At 50.7% G+C, this 26,260-nt stretch overlaps 1 protein-coding gene across 1 annotated transcript in view; it reads right to left on the reverse strand.

Moving 5' to 3' along the window:
- Nucleotides 1-26,260, reverse strand: part of LOC134984724 (zinc finger protein 260-like) — a 172,969-nt gene that overhangs the window by 33,927 nt on the left and 112,782 nt on the right. The window lies entirely within an intron of this gene.

Here is a 26,260-nt window from a genome sequence, read left to right on the forward strand (position 1 = left end):
ATTATTAACTATAGAGCATTTAAAGGATGCATTACTATATATGCGTGATGCACAGAGGGATATTTGCACCCTGGCATCAAGAGTGAGTGCGATGTCCATTTCTGCCAGAAGGGCGTTATGGAAGCGACAGTGGTCAGGTGATGCAGATTCCAAACGACATATGGAAGTATTGCCGTATAAAGGGGAGGAGTTATTTGGGGTCGGTCTATCAGACATGGTGGCCACGGCAACGGCTGGAAAGTCCACCTTTTTACCCCAGGTCACCTCTCAGCAGAAAAAGACACCGTCTTTTCAAACTCAGTCCTTTCGCTCCTATAAGAACAAGCGGGCAAAAGGCCACTCATTTCTGCCCCGGGGCAGAGGAAGAGGAAAAAGGCTGCACCAGGCAGCCTCTTCCCAGGAGCAGAAGCCCTCCCCCGCTTCTGCCAAGTCTTCAGCATGACGCTGGGGCTTTACAAGCGGACTCAGGCACGGTGGGGGCCCGTCTCAAAAATTTCAACGCGCAGTGGGCTCACTCGCAAGTGGACCCCTGGATCCTGCAGGTAGTATCACAGGAGTACAAATTGGAATTCGAGACGTCTCCCCCTCGAAGATTCCTGAAGTCTGCTCTACCAACGTCTCCCTCCGACAGGGAGGCAGTATTGGAAGCTATTCACAAGCTGTATTCCCAGCAGGTGATAATCAAGGTTCCCCTCCTACAACAGGGAAAGGGGTATTATTCCACGCTGTTTGTGGTACCGAAGCCGGACGGCTCGGTGAGACCAATTTTAAATCTAAAATCCTTGAACACTTACATAAAAAGGTTCAAATTCAAGATGGAATCACTCAGAGCAGTGATAGCGAACTTGGAAGAAGGGGACTATATGGTATCTCTGGATATCAAAGATGCTTATCTCCATGTCCCAATCTTCCCTTCTCACCAAGGGTACCTCAGGTTTGTGGTACAAAACTGTCATTATCAGTTTCAGACGCTGCCGTTTGGATTGTCCACGGCACCCCGGGTCTTAACCAAGGTAATGGCCGAAATGATGATTCTTCTTCGAAGAAAAGGCGTCTTAATTATCCCTTACTTGGACGATCTCCTGATAAGGGCAAGGTCCAGGGAACAGTTAGAGTTCGGAGTAGCACTGTCTCAGGTAGTGCTACGTCAGCACGGGTGGATTCTAAATATCCCAAAATCACAGCTGATTCCAACGGCACGTCTACTGTTCCTGGGGATGATTCTGGACACAGTCCAGAAAAAGGTGTTTCTCCCGGAGGAGAAGGCCAGGGAGTTGTCCGAGCTAGTCAGGAACCTCCTAAAACCAGGCCAAGTGTCAGTGCATCAATGTACGAGAGTCCTGGGAAAAATGGTGGCTTCTTACGAAGCGATTCCATTCGGAAGATTCCATGCAAGAACGTTTCAGTGGGATCTGCTGGACAAATGGTCCGGATCGCATCTTCAGATGCATCAGCGGATAACCCTATCTCCAAGGACAAGGGTGTCTCTCCTGTGGTGGTTACAGAGTGCTCATCTTCTAGAGGGCCGCAGATTCGGCATTCAGGATTGGATGCTGGTGACCACGGATGCCAGTCTGAGAGGCTGGGGAGCAGTCACACAGGGAAGAAATTTCCAGGGCTTGTGGTCAAGCATGGAAACGTCTCTTCACATAAATATCCTGGAACTAAGGGCCATTTACAATGCCCTAAGTCAAGCAAGGCCTCTGCTTCAGGGTCAGTCGGTATTGATCCAATCGGACAACATCACGGCAGTCGCCCACGTCAACAGACAGGGCGGCACAAGAAGCAGGAGGGCAATGGCAGAAGCTGCAAGGATTCTCCGCTGGGCGGAAAATCATGTGATAGCACTGTCAGCAGTGTTCATTCCGGGAGTGGACAACTGGGAAGCAGACTTCCTCAGCAGACACGACCTCCACCCGGGAGAGTGGGGACACCCAGAAGTCTTCCAAGTGATTTTAAACCGTTGGGAAAAACCAAAGGTGGACATGATGGCGTCCCATCTCAACAAAAAACTGGACAGATATTGCGCCAGGTCAAGGGACCCTCAGGCAATAGCGGTGGACGCTCTGGTAACACCGTGGGTGTACCAGTCGGTGTATGTGTTCCCTCCTCTGCCTCTCATACCCAAGGTACTGAGAATCATAAGAAGGAGAGGAGTAAGAACTATACTCGTGGCTCCGGATTGGCCAAGAAGAACTTGGTACCCGGAACTGCAAGAGATGCTCACGGAGGACCCGTGGCCTCTACCTCTAAGAAAGGACCTGCTCCAGCAGGGACCTTGTCTGTTCCAAGACTTACCGCGGCTGCGTTTGACGGATCCTGAAGGAAAAAGGCATTCCAGACGAAGTCATCCCTACCCTGATCAAAGCCAGGAAGGATGTAACCGCAAAACATTATCACCGCATTTGGCGAAAATATGTTGTGTGGTGTGAGGCCAAGAAGGCCCCTACAGAGGAATACCAACTGGGTCGTTTCCTACATTTCCTGCAAGCAGGACTGTCTATGGGCCTAAAATTAGGATCCATTAAGGTTCAAATTTCGGCCCTGTCGATATTCTTCCAGAAAGAACTGGCTTCAGTGCCTGAAGTTCAGACGTTTGTCAAGGGGGTACTGCATATACAGCCTCCTTTTGTGCCACCAGTGGCACCTTGGGATCTCAATGTAGTTTTAGGGTTCCTAAAATCACAATGGTTTGAACCACTCACCACTGTGGAATTAAGATATCTCACATGGAAGGTGGTCATGCTGTTAGCCCTGGCGTCAGCCAAGCGTGTCTCAGAATTGGCGGCTTTATCATATAAAAGCCCTTACCTAATTTTTCATTCAGACAGGGCAGAATTGAGGACTCGTCCTCAATTTCTCCCTAAGGTGGTTTCAGCGTTTCACATGAACCAACCTATTGTGGTACCTGCGGCTACTAGGGACTTGGAGGACTCCAAGTTGCTGGACGTAGTCAGGGCCCTGAAAATATATGTTTCCAGGACGGCTGGAGTCAGAAAATCTGACTCGCTGTTTATCCTGTATGCACCCAACAAGCTGGGTGCTCCTGCTTCTAAGCAGACGATTGCTCGTTGGATTTGTAGTACAATTCAGCTTGCACATTCTGTGGCAGGCCTGCCACAGCCAAAATCTGTTAAAGCCCATTCCACAAGGAAAGTGGGCTCATCTTGGGCGGCTGCCCGAGGGGTCTCGGCGTTACAACTTTGCCGAGCAGCTACTTGGTCAGGGGCAAACACGTTTGCAAAATTTTACAAATTCGATACCCTGGCTGAGGAGGACCTGGAGTTCTCTCATTCGGTGCTGCAGAGTCATCCGCACTCTCCCGCCCGTTTGGGAGCTTTGGTATAATCCCCATGGTCCTTACGGAAGTCCCAGCATCCACTAGGACGTTAGAGAAAATAAGAATTTACTTACCGATAATTCTATTTCTCGTAGTCCGTAGTGGATGCTGGGCGCCCATCCCAAGTGCGGATTGTCTGCAATACTTGTATATAGTTATTGTTACAAAAAAATCGTGTTGTTTATTGTTGTGAGCCATCTTTTCAGAGGCTCCTATGTTTATCATGCTGTTAACTGGGTTCAGATCACAGGTTGTACGGTGTGATTGGTGTGGCTGGTATGAGTCTTACCCGGGATTCAAAATCCTTCCTTATTATGTACGCTCGTCCGGGCACAGTATCCTAACTGAGGTTTGGAGGAGGGTCATAGGGGGAGGAGCCAGTGCACACCAGCTAGTCTAAAGCTTTTACTTTTGTGCCCAGTCTCCTGCGGAGCCGCTATTCCCCATGGTCCTTACGGAAGTCCCAGCATCCACTACGGACTACGAGAAATAGAATTATCGGTAAGTAAATTCTTATTTATACACACATCACAGAATCAGGACGGGGCAGGCGCCATGTTCCCGGCTCCCTATGGGCGACGCCATGTTGGCTTAGTCTGAGCTAGCTCTGATAAGGACGTAGCAGGGAGCCGGGGCCAGAGAGTAGGCGGGGCTTATGATGGCTGAGTGACGGGAATCTGCATTTTGTGGGCGTAGCTGGAGCTAGTTTAGTGACGGGGTATTGCGGCCTAGGAGAGAGGGCGGGGCTGGGTGTAACAGTGACTGGAAGCTGCGGCTTATGAGCAGGAGAGTGGGCGTGGCTGCGGCCAATGGACAGGAGAGTGATAGACTACAGCGGCCAATGGGCGGGAGAGTGGACGGGCAGGGTGCGGTTGTTGTGTGACGAGACGCTGCGTCCAATGGGCAGGGAGTGGGCGGGGTTGGAGGTAAATGAGTGACGGAGTATTGCGGCCTATGAGAGGAAGTAAGGGCGGGGCTGTGTTTAACTGTGACCGGAAGCTGCGACCTATGAGCAGTGAGTGGGCGGGGCTGCTCCTGGTTGCCGAGTTACCGTGGTAGTCACTACCCATAATCCCATGCGTTATGCTGACGATCCCACGGAAATTCCGCCCCACCCACTTCCGGTACACATTCCTCCGTCCAGGCCAGGGTGTGAGCTGCTGCCTTATCCTCCAGGTAATGTCCCCTCATCCCACCTGTCTCCTGCCCCCACCTCTCCTAATACCCCCTCTCCTGCCCCCAACCTCTCCTAATAACCCCTCTCCTGCCCCAACCTCTCCTAATACCCCCTCTCCTGCCCCATCCTCTACTAATACCCCCTCTCCTGCCCCCATCCTCTCCTAATACCCCCTCTCCTGCCACCAACCTCTCCTAATACCCCTCTCCTGCCCCCACCTCTCCTAATACCCCCTCTCCTGCCCCCATCCTCTCCTAATACCCTCTCCTGCCCCCAACCTCTCCTAATACCCCCTCTCCTGCCCCAACCTCTCCTAATACCCCCTATCCTGCCCCATCCTCTCCTAATGCCCCCTCTCCTGCCCCCAACCTCTCCTATTACCCCCTCTCCTGCCCCCAACCTCTCCTAATATCCCCTCTCCTGCCCTATCCTCTCCTAATACCCCCTCTACTGCCCTATCCTCTCCTAATACCCCCTCTCCTGCCCTATCCTCTCCTAATACCCCCTCTCCTGCACCAACCTCTCCTAATACCCCCTCTCCTGCACCAACCTCTCCTAATACCCCCTCTCCTGCACCAACCTCTCCTAATACCCCCTCTCCTGCCCCAACCTCTCCTAATACCCCCTATCCTGCCCCAACCTCTCCTAATACCCCCTATCCTGCCCCAACCTCTCCTAATGCCCCCTCTCCTGCCCTATCCTCTACTAATGCCCCTAACCTCTCCTAATACCCCCTCTCCTGCCCCCAACCTCTCCTAATACTCCCTCTCCTGCCCCAACTTCTCCTAATACCCCCTCTCCTGCCCCAACCTCTCCTAATACCCCCTCTCCTGCCCCAACCTCTCCTAATACTCCATCTCCTGCCCTATCCTCTCCTAATACCCCCTCTTCTGCCCCATCCTCTCCTAATGCCCCCTCTCCTGCCCAACCTCTCCTAATACCCCCTCTCCTAATACCCCCATCCTGCCCTATCCTCTCCTAATGCCCCCTCGCCTGCCCCAACCTCTCCTAATACCCCTTCTCCTGCCCCCAACCTCTCCTAATACCCCCTCTCCTGCCCCCAACCTCTCCTAATACCCCCTCTCCTGCCCCCAACCTCTCCTAATACCCCCTCTCCTGCCCCCAACCTCTCCTAATACCCCCTCTCCTGCCCCCAACCTCTCCTAATACCCCCTCTCCTGCCCCAACCTCTCCTAATACCCCCTCTCCTGCCTCCTACCTCTCCTAATACCCCCTCTCCTGCCTCCTACCTCTCCTAATACCCCCTATCCTGCCCCATCCTCTCCTAATACCCCCTATCCTGCCCCATCCTCTCCTAATACCCCCTATCCTGCCCCATCCTCTCCTAATACCCCCTATCCTGCCCATCCTTTCCTAATACCCCCTATTTTGCCCATCCTCTCCTAATACCCCCTATCCTGCCGCATCCTTTCCTAATACCCCTCACCTGCTGCCCCTGCATTCTCCTAATGCCCCCTCAGCTGCTGCCCCTGCATTCTCCTAATGCCCCCTCAGCTGCTGCCCCTGCATTCTCCTAATGCCCCCTCAGTTGCTGCCCCTGCATTCTCCTAATGCCCCCTCAGCTGCTGCCCCTGCATTCTCCTAATGCCCCCTCAGCTGCTGCCTCTGCATTCTCCTAATCCTCACCTGCTGCCCCTCACATTCTCCTAATGCCCTCTTACCTGCTGCCCCCTGCCTGTCACCTGCTACCGACTGCCTTTACCTTACCACCCCGTCTGTCACCCGCCTTCTCCTGCCACCCCCTGCCTCTACCCTGCCACTCCTGCCTGTCACCCACCTCTCATGCCATCCCCTGCCTGTCATCTGTTACTCCCTGTATGTCACTCCCCTCTGCTGCCACCCCTGCCAGCCCCTGCCTGTCACCCACCTCTCATGCCACCCCCTGAATGTCATCTGCCTCCCCCTGCCTGTCACCCACCTTTCCTTACACCCCCTGCCTGTACCCTGCCACCCACTGCTTGTCACCCACCGCTCCTGCCACCCCCTGCCTTTACCCTGCCACCCCGTCTGTCACCCGCCTCTCCTGCTGCCCCCAGTCTATACCCTACCACCCCATCCTGTACCTTACCACCCCCTGTCTGTCACCCACTTCTCATGCCATCCACTGCCTGTCATCTGCCACTCCCTGTATGTCACCTGCCTCTCCTGCCACCCCCTGTCTGTCACCCACTTCTCATGCCATCCACTGCCTGTCATCTGCCACTCCCTGTATGTCACCTGCCTCTCCTGCCACCCCCTGCATGTCACCCACCTCTCATGCCATCCGTTGCATGTCATCTGCCACTCCCTGTATGTCACCCACCTCTCCTGCCACACCCTGCCTCTACCTTGCCACCCGCTGCCTGTCACCCACTCTCCTTCCACCCCCTGCCTGTACCCTGCCACCCACTGCCTGTCACCCACCGCTCCTGCCACCACCTGCCTGTACCCTACCACCCCGTAAGTCACCTGCCTCTCTTGCCACCACCTGCCGTCCTCAGTCTATACCCTACCACCCTGTCCTGAACCCTGCCACCCTCTTCCTGTACCCTGCCAGTTGCCTGACACTCCTGCTGCCCCCCTGCCTCTCCTACCACCCTGTCTGTCACCTGCCACGACCTGCCTCTCCTACCACCCCCCTGCCCATCACCTGCCACTTTCCTGCCTGTAACCTGCCTCTACCACCCCCTGCCACCCCGTCTATCACTCACCTCTCTTGCCACCACCTGCCGTCCTCAGTCTATACCCTACCACCCTGTCCTGTACCCTGCCAGTCGTCTGCAGCCGCTTGCCAGTTGCCTGACACTCTTGCTGCCCCCTGCCTCTCCTACCACCCCCTGTCTGTCACCTGCCACCACCTGCCTCTCCTACCACCCCCCTGCCCATCACCTGCCACTTTCCTGCCTGTAACCTGTCTCTACTACCACCCGCTGTCTTTCACCTGCCACCGCCTGTCTTACCTGTGCCTCTCTGCCTGTACCTTTCCTCCATTGCCTCTTCTACCACCCCCTGCCCGTCATCTTCCACCACCTGCATCTCCTGCCACCCACATGTCCGTCACCTGGCTCTCCTGCTTGCACCCTGCTGCCTCACCTGCAGCCCCCTACTCATCACCTGCCTCTCCTGCATCTGCCTGGCTGTACCCTGACACATCTTCCTTTCCTGCCACCCCCTTTTCATCACCTGCCGTGTCACCTGGCGTTCCCCCCCCTGGCCGTCACCTGTCGTCGTCCGTCCCCCTGGCCGTCACCTGTCGCCCCCCTTTCCCCCCCTCCCCTGGCCGTCATCTGTCGGCGTGACCGGTGGCTGCATGGGGGTGAGGTTGCGTGACCGGTGGCTGCATGGGGGTGAGGTTGCGTGACCGGTGGCTGCATGGGGGTGAGGTTGCGTGACCTGTGGCTGCATGGGGGTGAGGTTGCGTGACCGGTGGCTGCATTGGGGTATAACCAGCAGGCACAGCATAGTGAGGGTGGGATGTGTGATTGTAGCTGCATGGGGGTGGGGTGTGTGACCAGTAGGCACATCAGGGAGGGTGGGATGTGTGACCGGTGGCTGCATGGGGGAGGGGAGCGTGACCGGTGGCTGCATGGGGGAGGGGAGCGTGACCGGTGGCTGCATGGGGGAGGGGTGCGTGACCGGTGGCTGCATGGGGGAGGGGGGCGTGACCGGTGGCTGCATGGGGGAGAGGGGGGTGTCAGGTGGCTGCATGGGGGAGGGGTAGGTGACCAGTAGGCACATCAGTGAGGGTAGGATGCGCACACATCACAGTTAGGTTGTGGTGGGAGAAGTGTGCACAGTAGAAGTGAGGGTAGAACGCTCCGCACACATGGGGTTGGGTGTACCTGTGTATCAGTGGGGAGACAGAGCTGTTCCTGTCATACTAACATATACGCCACAGTTTTGACTGTATACAGTATATGTAAAATACAAAGAACATATAAATATCATCTTTGTATTATTCTAATCATTTCTGTAGTCAGAAGTCTGAAGTTAAAATTCTATGGTAGGTGAGGCAGTGCCCCCCCCCCTTCCTCCACCTACCTTACCCGCACTCACCAAATGTATACTACTACTCCTGTGTATAATGCCCAGATGTGTATATACCTCTGCACCTGTGTATAATGTCCACATGTATATACCGCTGCACCTGTGTATAATGCCCACATGTATATACTGCTGCACCTGTGTATAATGCCCACATGTATATACTGCTGCACCTGTGTATAATGCCCACATGTATATACTGCTGCACCTGTGTATAATGCCCACATGTATATACTGCTGCACCTGTGTATAATGCCCACATGTTTATACTGCTGCACCTGTGTATAATGCTACTTGTATATACTGCTGCACCTGTGTATAATGCTACTTGTATATACTGCTGCACCTGTGTATAATGTCCACATGTATATACTGCTGCACCTGTGTATAATGTCCACATGTATATACTGCTGCACCTGTGTATAATGTCCACATGTATATACTGCTGCATCTGTGTATATGCCCACATGTATATACTGCTGCACCTGTGTATAATGCCCACACGTATATACTGCTATCTTTTATTAAGAAAAATTGCAACATACATTACATAAATATGGTAAAACTCATAAAAATAGGACATACAATATACATTGAATTGTTGCCCAATAATCCAAACCAAAAAACAACAAAGCTTGTATAACTATACGCAATGTCAATATTGCTTAACATCTAAGCAAAAAACAACCTACTGTATTCGAACAACACATCTCATAACCATAATCAATGAAAAGATGAATGAAGTCTTTTAGTCACATGCAAACCGCTTTAATTTAAAAAAAAACAGAAAAAAGAAAATCTACGGGAAGGGGAAGGATATGAAGCCATAAGATGAACAAGAAAAGGACTTCTGCTACCCACTCAAGGGGGTTTCAGGTGGCGCCTGAGCCTGGACCACCTGACTGCATCCAACCTCTTCCTATCCATATCCATCATCCTCAACCTCGTGCAGAATATTTCCCACCACCTCCTCACAGGGGAGGACCTTTGCTCTGAGGGAAACCTGACACCGTGCACCCCATGTGTGAAACCTAACTGCTAAACTAACTATAAAAATTGTGGTTAAATCAAACCTTCTATACCCTTTGAATGCCCCATAAACCCACTCAGGGTAACTAAGCCCCGAAAGGCACGGGATGCGTAAGGCCCTTGATACCGCTCTGTAAACCTTTATATTGAAGGGACACTCAAGGAGGAAATGGTCCATTGTCTCCACCTCCCCTAGACATTCCTCATGTGGGCAGCCACGATCATTGGCCCTTCGACACTTGAGGTTATCCTGCACATAAAGCCTCCCTTGGAAAGAAAGCCAGGCAATATCTCTGAACTTCAGTGGGATTCTTTGAGAATTAATCAAAGACAACCCATCTGAGCAGACACTGCCTGGGCAGTCCCTCAACGACAGCGGAGCATAAAAGTGAGTCCGCAAAATTCTTCTCTCCAACTCCCTTCTAGAGAAGTTTGACTTCACCCACCTCCAGCCCCCAAAGCCTCGTCATCTTCAAGCACAGTATAACGTAGATCGGGAGGTAGCCATGCCGGACTCGAAAGGTTTTTACTTGGCCACCATCCATCCATAACCTGAGGAAGGGAAACACCCAGGCCCTAAAACTCTCTACCCATCGAGGGGGAGTTCTTAGAAACAAACTCCCTAGATTCAGTTTTAAAAACGTTGTAGCAAAAAACACCACAGGGTTGACCATACTCAGGCCCCCTTGTTCCCTCGATCTGTAGGTGATCCCTCTTGACCAGATTCATTCTATTCCCCCATAACATCAGGAAGAATAAAGAATTCATCTTGGTCCACAAAGACTGTGGCAAGAAGCACACATAACTGACATACAGAAAAAGCGGAATCAGATAGGTTTTGCATAAGTCAACCCTCTCCCTGAGAGAAAGTTGCCACCTTCTCCAGGACTGCACCTTCCTGGTAGCATCTTCTAGCCTCTTCTCCCAATTCTGAGTGGCATAATCACCATGGCCAAATTTGATACCTAGAATTTTTATCTCTGGACTGGCGCGGGGGAGGCTATCCGGAAGGGTAAATTCATCACCTTACTCCCCCATCCAGAAAGCTTCACACTTATCCTGATTGATTCTGGAGCACGAAGCCTCAGAGTACTCACTGATGAGATGTTCCATGCCACGTGCCTCTGCCACAGATGACAGGACAACAGTAACATCGTCTGCGTAGGCCACCACCCTCAGCGGCAACCCAGGGCCCAGCTGAACCCCTGCCACAGCACCGCTCTCAATCCTCCGCACAAAAGGATCAATTGCAAATACATATAGAAGGGGGCTCAGGGGACACCCCTGACGGACACCCGAGTCGACCGCAAAAGCAGGGCCTACCCAGCCATTGACAAGTGGGAAGCTCTCAGCCTGATTGTAAATGACACGTAGCCAATCTACCACCCTCGCTGGAAGACCATACCTCTCCAGCACAGCCCACAGGTACTGGTGATTAACTCGGTCAAAAGCCTTGGACTGATCCAATGCCAGCAAAATCTTACCCCATTTTTCAGCACGACATTGCTCCAGAGCCTCCCGGATGCCAAGGACAGCACTAAAGGTGCTTTGGCCTTTTACAGTGCATTGCTGAGACGGAGAAAGTAACAGCCCGGAAACTTCCATCAGCCGATTAAAAAGTACCTTTGCCAGAATCTTTCTGTCCGTATTGAGAAGAGCGATGGGGCGCCAGTTCTCAACACGCACCGGGTCCCTACCTTTAGACAATAATATGAGAGCAGAGGATCTCATAGAGGGAGGGAGTGATCCCTTACCCAGACTTTCATTAAATACCTCCATGAGATGAGGAGCCAAGATGTCTGAAAAAGCTTTAAAAAATTCAGATGTTAACCCATCTGGGCCTGGAGATTTTTTTATAGACAAACCGTCTATGGCTCTCTTGACCTCCTCCACTGTCACATCACTGCCCAAAGAGTCTAAAGAAGGATCAAGTTGCTCAAGCCCAGGTGTCTCCCTCAGAAACTGACCCATCATCTCTCTGATGAGTGGCTGCTCAGACAAAAGGCTGGAGTAATAGGACCTGATGACTCCCAAAATACCCTCCCTGTCTTCATGAAGAGTACCCTGGTCATCAAACAGGCCCCGGACCTCCCTCAAATCAACTGATTTTCTGCAACTCTGGTAGGGATCAGGCGAGTGGTACTTTCCATAATCCCTCTCCAGAATCAAAGAAGCCAGGCGATCGTACTGATATTCCTTCATCTGAGCCTTCACCCGGGAGATTTCCCCACTATCTCCACGCTCAGAGATCAAGAAATCCAGTTTCTTTCTCAGGCTCTGGTAGATACATCTTTTTGTCAAGTTTTTCCTGGCTACCAGCCTTTGAAAAAGCCTTCAAGTCCTCTTTTAACACTCCTCCCACCACTCAGACCTACTCCAACCAGCCTCCAGAAGTGTTTCCTATAGTTGAAGAAAGTCTCTAAAGGACTGTCTAACTCCCTCCTCCTTTAGGAGCTCGGAATTCAAACGCCAAAGGCCTCGCCCTTTCTGAGGGGTTTCTGAGACGTTCAAAGCAACACACAGAAAAACGTGATCAGAGAACTCTACTGGCTTTGTCTCAGGAGGCAAAGTTTTCGAGGACTCCTTAACAAAAAACCTATCTATCCTAGACCTACGACTACCACAATGATAGGTGAAACCTGTGAGGTCTGGGAAATGGCGAACGTGCACATCCACCAGACCAGCGTCTCTAACCATGCTAACTAGAAAATTGGAATCATAGCCCAGGGTCGCCTTTGTGTCCCCTCTGTCTTTTGGCCTAATGACGGTGTTAAAATCACTTCCAAAGACAATCTGCCGGGCCGTAAAAAGAAACCGTTTTATCTCCCTGAAAAGACATTTCCTGTCCCACTTTGAATGGGGCCCATAGATGTTTATTAGCCTCAGGTCATGTCCTCTCAGGTTGACATCTAAAACCATGCACCTACCTACCTGTAAATCTATAATCCTGTGCACGTTTACCATATCAGTAAAAAGCACTGCCAACCCACTGGACGCCTCGGCCGCAAGAGACCAGAAGGAAGGCCCCCGCTTCCACTGACACTTGGCCCGATGGAGTGTGGCCAAGTCACCTACCCTGGTCTCCTGCAAAAATAAAAAGTCAACATCAACCGTGTTGAAAAAATCGAAGGCCAAGAAACGAGCACGTTCAGAAAACACGGAAGCCACATTAATGGTGGCACATCGTATAGGTTGGGGATCCAGGTTTCTTGGATTATAGAGGTAGGACCCCATTCACTTTTTCTTTGCTTGTCTTTTAGAATCCTCATCCGAGGATCCTACTCTTTTACACGTAACCCCGAAGGGAAGAACATCCTCATCGGACAAAGAGATTTCTTCCACCTCCCCCTCCTCCACCCCACCAACAACTGAGACCGCAGTGTCACAGAACAGACCCTTAGATCCCTGTACAACAACACCCTCCCTAATATCACACCCCTCCCCATTTGCAACCCTGTCTGGGGGAGGATCAGGGACTTTTGGGGCAATAATACAAGAACCGCCCCCAGGATCATCCCCACCAGAGGACGCCAAAGGAGAATAGCTAAGGTTCCCCGCCTCAAGGCTAGGAGTCTCCTCCATCACCTCTCCCGGAGATTGAGGGGCCTTCCCCTCTGAACTCTGCACTACCTCAACCTTATTTAATAACGGTACCAAGGGCTGGCTTAACTCTGTCCCTGTAGGATCCCACTCTAGATCCCCCTGAGAACTATCTAAGTGCTTGGTTTTGCTCTGAACTTTACCACATCCCCCCTTTTCCTGTTTAGCTTTGACCGTAACTGCCACCCCATCAACAGACAGATTAGAGGCCTGTTTTGGCTTTTTACTTTTAGAAGTATTCGGAACAAACACTAGCTCTTTTCCCCCAACCATGACTACCTCCCCCTCATCATCAGCAGAGGACAAAACGTCAAACCTATTAGAGCATACAACGTCCACCCCCTTCTTTTTCAGCTTCTTCCTCCTGCCTTTACTCACTGCCTGAAAAGATGCTTCCCCCCTTTCGACCTGTACTTTCCCTACCCCACCAGCTTCTAGTTTCTCTATCGTCCTAAGTGGATGCTGGGGTTCCTGAAAGGACCATGGGGAATAGCGGCTCCGCAGGAGACAGGGCACAAAAGTAAAGCTTTTACAGGTCAGGTGGTGTGTACTGGCTCCTCCCCCTATGACCCTCCTCCAGACTCCAGTTAGATTTTTGTGCCCGGCCGAGAAGGGTGCAATTCTAGGTGGCTCTCATAAAGAGCTGCTTAGAGAGTTTAGCTTAGGTTTTTTATTTTACAGTGATTCCTGCTGGCAACAGGATCACTGCAACGAGGGACAGAGGGGAGAAGAAGTGAACTCACCTGCGTGCAGGATGGATTGGCTTCTTGGCTACTGGACATGAAGCTCCAGAGGGACGATCACAGGTACAGCCTGGATGGTCACCGGAGCCACGCCGCCGGCCCCCTCACAGATGCTGAAGCAAGAAGAGGTCCAGAATCGGCGGCTGAAGACTCCTGCAGTCTTCTAAAGGTAGCGCACAGCACTGCAGCTGTGCGCCATTTTCCTCTCAGCACACTTCACACGGCAGTCACTGAGGGTGCAGGGCGCTGGGGGGGGGCGCCCTGGGAGGCAAATGAAAACCTTTAAAAAGGCTAAAAATACCTCACATATAGCCCCAGAGGCTATATGGAGATATTTACCCCTGCCTAAATGTACTAAATAGCGGGAGACGAGCCCGCCGAAAAAGGGGCGGGGCCTATCTCCTCAGCACACGGCGCCATTTTCTGTCACAGCTCCGCTGGTCAGGAAGGCTCCCAGGTCTCTCCCCTGCACTGCACTACAGAAACAGGGTATAACAGAGAGGGGGGGCATAATAAATGGCAATATATTAATATAAAAGCAGCTATAAGGGAGCACTTAATCATAAGGCTATCCCTGTCATATATAGCGCTTTTTGGTGTGTGCTGGCAGACTCTCCCTCTGTCTCCCCAAAGGGCTAGTGGGTCCTGTCTTCGTATAGAGCATTCCCTGTGTGTCTGCTGTGTGTCGGTACGTGTGTGTCGACATGTATGAGGACGTTATTGGTGTGGAGGCGGAGCAATTGCCAAATATGAGGATGTCACCTCCTAGGGGGTCGACACCAGAATGGATGCCTTTATTTGTGGAATTACGGGATAGCGTCAACTCGTTTAAGCAGTCGTTTGCCGACATGAGGCGGCCGGACACTCAATTAGTGCCTGTCCAGGCGCCTCAAACACCGTCAGGGGCTGTAAAACGCCCTTTGCCTCAGTCGGTCGACACAGACCCAGACACAGGCACTGATTCCGGTGGTGAAGGTGACGAATCAACCGTATTTTCCAGAAGGGCCACACGTTATATGATTTTGGCAATAAAGGAGATGTTACATTTAGCTGATACTACAGGTACCACTAAACAGGGTATTATGTGGGGTGTGAAAAAACTACCAGTAGTTTTTCCCGAATCAGAAGAATTAAATGACGTGTGTGATGAAGCGTGGGGTGCCCCCGATAAAAAACTGCTAATTTCCAAGAAGTTATTGGCTTTATACCCTTTCCCGCCAGAGGTTAGGGAGCGCTGGGAAACACCTCCTAGGGTGGACAAAGCGCTAACACGCTTATCAAAACAAGTGGCGTTACCCTCTCCTGAGACGGCCGCACTTAAAGATCCATCAGATAGGAGGATGGAAAATATCCAAAAAGGTATATACACACATGCAGGTGTTATACTACGACCAGCTATTGCGACTGCCTAGATGTGCAGTGCTGGGGTAGTTTGGTCAGAGTCCCTGATCGAAAATATTGATACCCTGGACAGGGACAATATTTTACTGTCGTTAGAACAAATAAAGGATGCATTTCTTTATATGCGTGATGCACAGAGAGATATCTGCACACTGGCATCACGGGTAAGTGCTATGTCCATTTCGGCCAGAAGAGCTTTATGGACACGACAGTGGACAGGCGATGCGTAGAGGGGTTATTTGGGGTCGGTCTATCGGATTTGGTGGCCACGGCTACGGCCGGGAAATCCACTTTTCTACCTCAAGTCACTCCCCAACAGAAAAAGGCACCGACTTTTCAACCGCAGCCCTTTCGTTCCTTTAAAAATAAGAGAGCAAAGGGCTATTCATATCTGCCACGAGGCAGAGGACGAGGGAAGAGACAGCAAGCAGCTCCTTCCCAGGAACAGAAGCCCTCCCCGGCTTCTACAAAAGCCTCAGCATGACGCTGGGGCTTCGCAAGCGGACTCGGGGGCGGTAGGCGGTCGTCTCAAGAATTACAGCGCGCAGTGGGCTCACTCGCAGGTAAATCCCTGGATCCTGCAGATAATATCTCAGGGGTATGGGTTGGAATTAGAGACAGAGCCACCTCGCCGTTTCCTGAAGTCTGCTTTACCAACGTCCCCCTCCGAAAGGGAGACGGTTTTGGAAGCCTTTCACAAGCTGTATTCGCAGCAGGTGATAGTCAAGGTACCTCTTCTACAACAAGGGAAGGGGTATTATTCCACTCTATTTGTGGTACCGAAGCCGGATGGTTCGGTAAGGCCTATTCTAAATCTGAAGTCCTTGAACCTGTACATAAAGAAGTTCAAGTTCAAGATGGAGTCACTCAGAGCAGTGATAGCGAACCTGGAAGAAGGGGACTTTATGGTATCCTTGGACATCAGGGATGCGTATCTCCACGTTCCAATTTACCCCTCACACCAGGGGTACCTCAGGTTCGTTGTACAGAACTGTCACTATCAGTTTCAGACGCTGCCGTTTGGTTTGTCCACGGCACCTCGGGTCTTTACAAAGGTAATGGCCGAGATAATATTTCTTCTTCGAAGAAAAGGCGTATTAATTATCCCATACTTGGACGATCTCCTAATAAGGGCAAGGTCCAGAGAACAGCTAGAGATGGGTTTAGCACTATCTCAAGAGGTGCTAAAGCAGCACGGATGGATTCTGAATATTCCAAAATCCCAATTAATGCCGACAACTCGTCTGCTGTTCCTGGGGATGATTCTGGACACAGTTCAGAAAAAGGTTTTTCTTCCCGAAGAAAAAGCCAAGGAGTTATCTGACCTGGTCAGGAACCTCCTAAAACCAGGAAAGGTGTCTGTACATCAATGCACAAGAGTCCTGGGAAAAAATGGTAGCTTCTTACGAAGCAATCCCTTTCGGCAGATTCCATGCAAAGGGATCTGTTGGACAAATGGTCAGGGTCGCATCTTCAGATGCACCTGCGGATAACCCTGTCGCCGAGGACAAGGGTATCCCTTCTGTGGTGGTTGCAGGAGGCTCATCTATTGGAGGGCCGCAGATTCGGCATACAGGATTGGATCCTGGTGACCACGGATGCCAGCCTGAGAGGCTGGGGAGCAGTCACACAGAAAAAAAAAAAAAAAAAAATTTCCAGGGAGTGTGGTCGAGCCTGAAAAAGTCTCTTCACATAAGCATTCTGGAACTAAGAGCAATCTACAATGCTCTAAGCCAGGCGGAACCTCTGCTTCAAGGAAGACCGGTGTTGATCCAGTCGGACAACATCACGGCAGTCGCCCATGTAAACAGACAGGGCGGCACAAGAAGCAGGAGGGCAATGGCAGAAGCTGCCAGGATCCTTCGCTGGGCGGAGAATCACGTGATAGCACTGTCAGCAGTATTCATCCCGGGCGTGGACAACTGGGAAGCAGACTTCCTCAGCAGACACGACCTTCACCCGGGAGAGTGGGGACTTCATCCAGAAGTTTTCCACATGCTATTAAACCGTTGGGTAAAACCAATGGTGGACATGATGGCGTCTCGCCTCAACAAAACACTGGACAGGTATTGCGCCAGGTCAAGAGATCCGCAGGCAATAGCTGTGGACGCGCTGGTAACACCTTGGGTGTACCAGTCGGTATATGTGTTTCCTCCTCTGCCTCTCATACCAAAGGTATTGAGGATTATACGGCAAAGAGGAGTAAGACTAGTGGCTCCGGATTGGCCAAGAAGGACTTGGTACCCGGAACTTCAAGAGATGGTCACGGACGAGCCGTGGCCTCTACCTCTGAGAAGGGACCTGCTCCAGCAGGGTCCTTGTCTTTTTCAAGACTTACCGCGGCTGCGTTTGACGGCATGGCGTTTGAATGCCAGATCCTAAAAGGAAAAGGCATTCCAGAAGAAGTCATTCCTACCTTGATAAAGGCAAGGAAGGAAGTCACCGCGAAGCATTATCGCCGTATTTGGCGAAAATAGGTTGCGTGGTGCGAGCAGCGGAGTGCTCCGATGGAGGAATTTCAACTGGGTCGTTTCCTACATTTCCTGCAATCAGGATTGTCTATGGGTCTCAAATTGGGATCTATTAAGGTTCAAATTTCGGCCCTATCAATATTCTTCCAAAATAAATTGGCCTCAGTCCCTGAGGTCCAGATTTTTATCAAAGGAGTACTGCATATACAGCCTCCTGTGGTGCCTAAGGTGGCACCGTGGGATCTAAATGTAGTTTTAGATTTCCTCAAATCCAATTGGTTTGAACCACTAAAGAATGTGGATTTGAAATATCTCACATGGAAAGTGACTATGTTACTGGCCCTGGCTTCGGCCGGGAGAGTATCTGAACTGGCGGCTTTGTCTTATAAAAGCCCTTATTTAATTTTCCATTCGACATAGGGCAGAGCTGCGGACGCGTCCGCATTTTCTCCCTAAGGTGGTATCAGCGTTTCACCTGAACCAGCCTATTGTAGTGCCTGCGGCTACAGACGACTTGAAGGACTCCAAGTTGTTGGACGTTGTCAGAGCCATTAAAAATATACATTTAAAGGACGGCTGGAGTCAGAAAATCTGACTCGCTGTTTATACTGTATGCACCCAACAAGTTGGGTGCACCTGCTTCTAAGCAGTCGATTGCTCGTTGGATTTGTAACAAAATTCAACTTGTACATTCTGTGGCAGGCCTGCCACAGCCTAAATCTGTTAAGGCCCATTCCGCAAGGAAGGTGGGCTCATCTTGGGCGGCTGCCCGAGGGGTCTCGGCATTACAACTCTGCCGAGCAGCTACGTGGTCAGGGGAGAACACGTTTGTAAATTTTTACAAATTTGATACCCTGGCAAAGGAGGACCTGGAGTTCTCTCATTCGGTGCTGCAGAGTCATCCGCACTCTCCCGCCCGTTTGGGAGCTTTGGTATAATCCCCATGGTCCTTTCAGGAACCCCAGCATCCACTTAGGACGATAGAGAAAATAAGAATTTACTTACCGATAATTCTATTTCTCGGAGTCCGTAGTGGATGCTGGGCGCCCATCCCAAGTGCGGATTATCTGCAATACTTGTACATAGTTATTGTTAACTAATTCGGGTTATTGTTTAGGAAGCCATCTTTCAGAGGCTCCTCTGTTATCATACTGTTAACTGGGTTTAGATCACAAGTTGTACGGTGTGATTGGTGTGGCTGGTATGAGTCTTACCCGGGATTCAAAATCCTCCCTTATTGTGTACGCTCGTCCGGGCACAGTACCTAACTGGAGTCTGGAGGAGGGTCATAGGGGGAGGAGCCAGTACACACCACCTGACCTGTAAAAGCTTTACTTTTGTGCCCTGTCTCCTGCGGAGCCGCTATTCCCCATGGTCCTTTCAGGAACCCCAGCATCCACTACGGACTCCGAGAAATAGAATTATCGGTAAGTAAATTCTTATTTTCCTCAACATATCCTGATGCTGTAAAGCAACCACCATGTTATCCTCATGACTGGGCCTGATTTCTAGTGCCTCCTCAACCACCCCTGCATCATGATTATGCAATGCTTTAGGGCACCGACTATAGGGATGGCCATCCGCTCCGCAGAGATTGCACATCACCCTATTACACTCACGGGACCCGTGCCCCATCTGGCCACACACAGCACATTTAACAACCGTACAATCATTACTAAGGTGGCGAAAGTCACCACACTTGTGACAAGTTCTGGGCTGCCCAGGATAGAAGCACTGAAGCCGGTCACGGACAATATAAGCAGCAGATAGTATGTGCTTAGTCTCAGCCCCTACCTGGTGCAACCTCACAAAGGTCGAATAGGCACCACCCCAGACCCCCTTAGTGTAATCAAATTTCTAAAGTGGGGACAACACTGTGCAGGACCTGGACAACCAATATACGATATCCGCAGACGGTAGTGACTCATTGCGCACCAGAACAGTAATCTTTACCCTATCCTTCCTGGAGATGGTGTTGGTTTTAAAATGGCAGTAAGGCTCCTTGGTCTTGTTCTTCTCCCATTGGGAGCCAAAAGCTTGCAAGCCATTCAGGGAGAGGAAGCTCAGATCAAAGTCGTGAGTTCTCACCGGATGGATGCACGCAAAAAGGTCTGCGGCCCTAAAACCCAGCGAGAATACTATCTCCAAGAACTCCGACTTTAAAGGAGCCTCCCCTTCCCCTACCCATCTAAACTGAACCACATTACGCCTTTTTATAGGCTGACCCCCACTTACCCCAAGCTGAGGACCAGTACTAGCCCAACCAGAGCCCTCCAAAGTTTTGGCATATGAACCAGATCCTGGTCTAAACACAGGAGAGATTACAGGGAGACCCTTGAGTGCTTGAACATTTACCTTCTTACTGACCTCTATACCCGCACTACCAGCCCCACCAGCCATCCTAGTTTGGTTTGCCTGGATCAAGCTTACGGCCGCTAAAGCCCCCACAGGCATATCCATATCTCCGTAAACTGTTTCTTCTAGTGTAGTCTCCTCAGGGGTTAAGCTGCTCTTATCAACTGCCGGCAGTCTTTGGGCCAATCTTTGGCCAGTTTTTAATATGGCTTCATACTCCGGAATTCACATTGATGCAGTTAATGATGTCACTCGTGATGTCACACATGATGCGTCTTTGGCCCCGCCCCCCTCAGCCACCACAGCGACTAAGCCAGAGCCAGTCGCTGCTGGCTTACAGGGAGAACCAGCCTCAGCATCTACCATGGCCCGCGCCGTCCCCATATCCGCAGCTTCAGAGACAAGTGCATCGGGAGCAAGTCCACAGGAAGCAGTAGCAGCCACCAGAGCTCCGGCAGCCACCATGCCCCCTGCACTGCCACCACCCAGCACTCTCTCTGGGAGAGACGCCTCCCCCTCATGGAAAGCACAGGATGACATCATCGCAGGGTTCCCCTCTGTATCCATGGCACCAGACACAATCCCAGAAGTTTCACCTCCATCATGGCCCACGATATCCATCACTTCTTCCGCAGTCTGGCTGCCCACCTCCATGTCTTCCACTGGAACTATGAGCCCAGATGCCGCCACAGAACCCGCCGCGACCGGGCCGCCATCTTGTTCTGGTATGGACTCTAGCAGTGCTTTTTCCTTTTGCAATAGAGCCTGATCCTGCAACATTTTAATCCTCTTTTTAACTGCAGCCAAAGTGTCATTCAGCTCCCAAAGTTCATCTTTCAGGGCAACTCTCTCCCATCTGCTGCTACTGTTACGCCTTCTTTTTTTTATAAGTAATACGGGAGTATATACGGTTCTGCTCCATTCTTAATTCCTCTAGACTCTCCACCTGCAGCACTAACCCCCGCCTCACCACAGGCAAGTTCATTCACCTTATCAGCTCCCTGAGTTACCTCACACAGAGAGCCGGCATCCTGTGGTTTGGGGGTCTCCAGTTGGGGATCCTGTTTCATCACCGGACCCACAATTACTGGAAACGCTGTACTGTCCAAATCCTCCAGCACTGAGGCTTCCACTGCAAACGGTAGGTCAGAATTCCCAGGGCCTCCCTCAGGCCTTGCAGCCTGGGACTCTCCGTCATCCTCCTCCCCAGGAGGATCCATCCTCCCCTGGGAGGCTCCCAGGGGAAACACTGCAGGCTTTTAAGAAGAACCAGGGCCTAGGAGCTATACACTGTGTACCTGTGTATAATGCCCACATGCTGCACCTGTGTATAATGTCCACTTGTATATACTGCTGCACCTGTGTATAATGTCCACATGTATATACTGCTGCACCTGTGTATAATGCCCACATGTATATACTGCTGCACCTGTGTATAATGCCCACATGTATATACTGCTGCACCTGTGTATAATGCCCACATGTATATACTGCTGCACCTGTATATAATGTCCACATGTATATACTGCTGCACCTGTGTATAATGTCCACATGTATATACTGCTGCACCTGTGTATAATGTCCACATGTATATACTGCTGCACCTGTGTATAATGTCCACATGTATATACCGCTGCACCTGTGTATAATGCCCACATGTATATACCGCTGCACCTGTGTATAATGTCCACATGTATATACCGCTGCACCTGTGTATAATGCTAATTGTATATACTGCTGCACCTGTGTATAATGTCCACATGTATATACTGCTGCACCGGTGTATAATGCCCACGTGTATACCGCTGCACCGGTGTATAATGCCCACGTGTGTATACCGCTGCACCGGTGTATAATGCCCACATGTATATACCGCTGCACCTGTGTATAATGCCCACATGTATATACTGCTGCACCTGTGTATAATGCCCACATGTATATACCGCTGCACCTGTGTATAATGTCCACGTGTATATACCGCTGCACCTGGGTCTAATGCCCACGTGTATATACCGCTGCACCTGGGTCTAATGCCCACGTGTATATACCTCCTGCACCTGGGTCTAATGCCCACGTGTATGTACCTCCTGCACCTGGGTCTAATGCCCACGTGTATATACCTCCTGCACCTGGGTCTAATGCCCACGTGTATATACCTCCTGCACCTGGGTCTAATGCCCACGTGTATATACCTCCTGCACCTGGGTCTAATGCCCACGTGTATATACCTCCTGCACCTGTGTGTAATCCTTGGGCTCATATATTGTGTGTAAATCTGGCTCTGGTACTAGCCAGTGCCTCCTGATAAATGTACCTCACCGCATGTCCCTGGTGTGTATGTCTGGTAGGTACATTGAGTAGAAAGGAGGTAACCATAATGCAGAGGTAAGTGTGCCCGTTACAGGACAGGTGCACTGTGTGGGTTGGGATGAGTGTGTCTATTGGCACAATAGTAATAATACAGGGACATGACTGGGGAGGTGAGGGGATGTGGGAGTGTCACAGTGACATCACTTATATCTATAGTAATAATACAGGTACATGACTGGTGAGGTGAGGGGATCTGGGAGGTTCACAGTGACATCACATATCTATATTAATAATACAGGGACATAACTGGGTAGGTGAGGGGATCTGTGAGTATTTACAGTGATGTCTCTCCCATTTCGCAGAGTTACACAGCAGTTAAGACATCCGGTGAGTGTGAGACACCGAGCAGCCATCCCCGTGTGTCAGGAGGACTGTGCAGGACCCAGAACCCCATCACGGTGCCTCCACCTCACTCACTGACACATGAGACACATTGACCAGAAGATCCTGGAACTCCCTAACAAGATCATTCAGCTGCTGACTGGAGAGGTGACTGCTGGGAATAGGACATTATACAGTAACACCAGGGGATGTGTCTGGGTGATGACTGGAGAGATGACTGCTGGGAATGGGACATTATACAGTAACACCAGGGGATGTGTCTGGGTGATGACTGGAGAGGTGACTGCTGGGAATGGGACATTATACAGTTACACCAGGGGACGTGCTGGGTGAGACTGGAGAGGTGACTGATGGGAATGGGACATTATACAGTAACACCAGTGGATGTGTCTGGGTGATGAATGGAGAGGTGACTGCTAGGAATGGGACATTACACAGTAACACCAGGGGACGTGTCTGGGTGATGACTGGAGGGGTGACTGCTGGGAATGGGACATTATACAGTAATACCAGGGGATGTGTCTGGGTGATGACTGTATCACTGTGTGTGTCAGGATGTCACTGTCTATGTCTCCATGCAGGAGGGAGAGTGTATAGAGGAACACAGGGGTCTTTACATGGACGTGATGATGGAGAATCACCGGCCCCTCACATCACTGGGTAAGAGGACACTGTCATGTATTGTACAGGGTAGAGCAGGTATGGGGGCCCCCTATATACACACATCATCTGATAATCACATATATACACTGTACTCAGTCACTGTGTGTCTCCTACAGATGGGCCCAGTAACAGAGATTCTCCAGAGAGATGTCCCCGTCCTCTGTATTCCCAGGATTCTACAGAGGAGAATCACAGGATCCCACAGGAGGATCAGGTAGGTGGGATTTAGGGTCTCTCCAATATACCAAAGTGACTGTCACTATGTGATCTGTAGAGAAGCTGTGTGTCTTATACACTGATATTATACTGTTTCACCTCAGTTTAATTTTTGTGTTTTTAGGTAAAACGTTTGTCTGTTATTAAAACAGAAGATATAGAGGGAGAAGAAGAGACGTATGTGACTGATATAAAGGCAGAAGATACAGAGGGAGAAGAAGAGACGTATGTGACTGATATAAAGGCAGAAGATATAGAGGGAGAAGAAGAGACGTATGTGACTGATATGAAGGCAGAAGATACAGAGGAAGAAGAAGAGACGTATGTGACTGATATAAAGGCAGAAGATCTAGAGGGAGAAGAGACGTATGTGACTGATATGAAGGCAGAAGATATAGAGGGAGAAGAAGAGACGTATGTGACTGATATAAAGGCAGAAGATATAGAAGAAGAAAAAGAAACGTATGTGACTGATATAAAGGCAGAAAATATAGAGGGAGAAGAAGAAACGTATGTGACTGATATGAAGGCAGCAGATACAGAAGGAGAAGAAGAGACGTATGTGACTGATATGAAGACAGAAGATATAGAGGGAGAAGAAGAGACGTATGTGAGGGGTGATCAGCAGTGTAAGGAGGAGGAGATCCCTACAGATATCAGCACAGGTGAGTAATAAACACTTATTATACAAAAGAGTCACATATTCTCCTTTTTCAGTCACTACAGCAATCTCTTATCCTGCACCCTCCTCTGTCAGTACAGACTAATGTATTTTGCCAGTGGGGGAGTCAGGAACAATCAGCCCCTATTATACTCCTGCTCTCCCCCTCTCAACATGTCACTGTGTGTTACCAGCCCAGAGATCTGACCAGTCTCCTCCCCACACACTCTGGTGTATCTCATACATCAGGAGCCATCAGCCCCTATTATACTCCTGCTCTCCCCCTCACATCATGTCACTGTGTGTTACCAGCCCAGAGATCTGACCAGTCTCCTCCCCACACTCTCTGGTGTATCTCATACATCAGGAGCCATTAGCCCCTATTATACTCCTGCTCTCCCCCTCACATCATGTCACTGTGTTACCAGCCCAGAGATCTGACCAGTCTCCTCCCCACACTCTCTGGTGTATCTCATACATCAGGAGACATCAGCCCCTATTATACTCCTGCTCTCCTCCTCACATCATGTCACTGTGTGTTACCCACCCAGATATCTGACCAGTCTCCTCCCCACACTCTCTGGTGTATCTCATACATCAGGAGACATCAGCCCCTATTATACTCCTGCTCTCCCCTCACATCATGTCACTGTGTGTTACCAGCCCAGAGATCTGACCAGACTCCTCCCCACACTCTCTGGTGTATCTCATACATCAGGAGCCATCAGCCCCTATTATACTCCTGCTCTCCCCCTCACATCATGTTACTGTGTTACCAGCCCAGAGATGTGACCAGTCTCCTCCCCACACTCTCTGGTGTATCTCATACATCAGGAGCCATCAGCCCCTATTATACTCCTGCTGTCCCCCTCACATCATGTTACTGTGTTACCAGCCCAGAGATCTGACCAGTCTCCTCCCAACACTCTCTGGTGTATCTCATACATCAGGAGCCATCAGCCCCTATTATACTTCTGCTCTCCCCTCACATCATGTCACTGTGTTACCAGCCCAGAGATCTGACCAGTCTCCTCCCCACACTCTGGTGTATCTCATACATCAGGAGCCATCAGCCCCTATTATACTCCTGCTCTCCCCTCACATCATGTCACTGTGTTACCAGCCCAGAGATCTGACCAGTCTCCTCCCCACACTCTCTGGTTTATCTCATTCATCAGGAGCCATCAGCCCCTATTATACTCCTGCTGTCCCCCTCACATCATGTCACTGTATGTTACCAGCCCAGATATCTGACCAGTCTCCTCCCCACACTCTCTGGTGTATCTCATACATCAGGAGCCATCAGCCCCTATTATACTCCTGCTCTCCCCCTCACATCATGTCACTGTGTGTTACCAGCCCAGAGATCTGACCAGTCTCCTCCCCACACTCTCTGGTTTATCTCATTCATCAGGAGCCATCAGCCCCTATTATACTCCTGCTGTCCCCCTCACATCATGTCACTGTATGTTACCAGCCCAGATATCTGACCAGTCTCCTCCCCACACTCTCTGGTGTATCTCATGCATCAGGAGCCATCAGCCTCTATTATACTCCTGCTCTCCCCCTCACATCATGTTACTGTGTTACCAGCCCAGAGATCTGACCAGTCTCCTCCCAACACTCTCTGGTGTATCTCATACATCAGGAGACATCAGCCCCTATTATACCCCTGCTCTCCCCCTCACATCATATCACTGTGTGTTACAGGACGATAGTATAAGGTATATAGTTACTGGAAGAGAAGCGTCACATAAATGTCCTGTAAGTTAGAACAGTATGGACACTGATCAATGTTTCCATCAGTAGTTACTGGAGAAGCATCTCCGAGTATTCTCAGACAGCGGG

This window comes from Pseudophryne corroboree, assembly GCF_028390025.1.
Source record: "Pseudophryne corroboree isolate aPseCor3 chromosome 3 unlocalized genomic scaffold, aPseCor3.hap2 SUPER_3_unloc_77, whole genome shotgun sequence".
Taxonomy (NCBI): Eukaryota; Metazoa; Chordata; class Amphibia; order Anura; family Myobatrachidae; genus Pseudophryne; species Pseudophryne corroboree.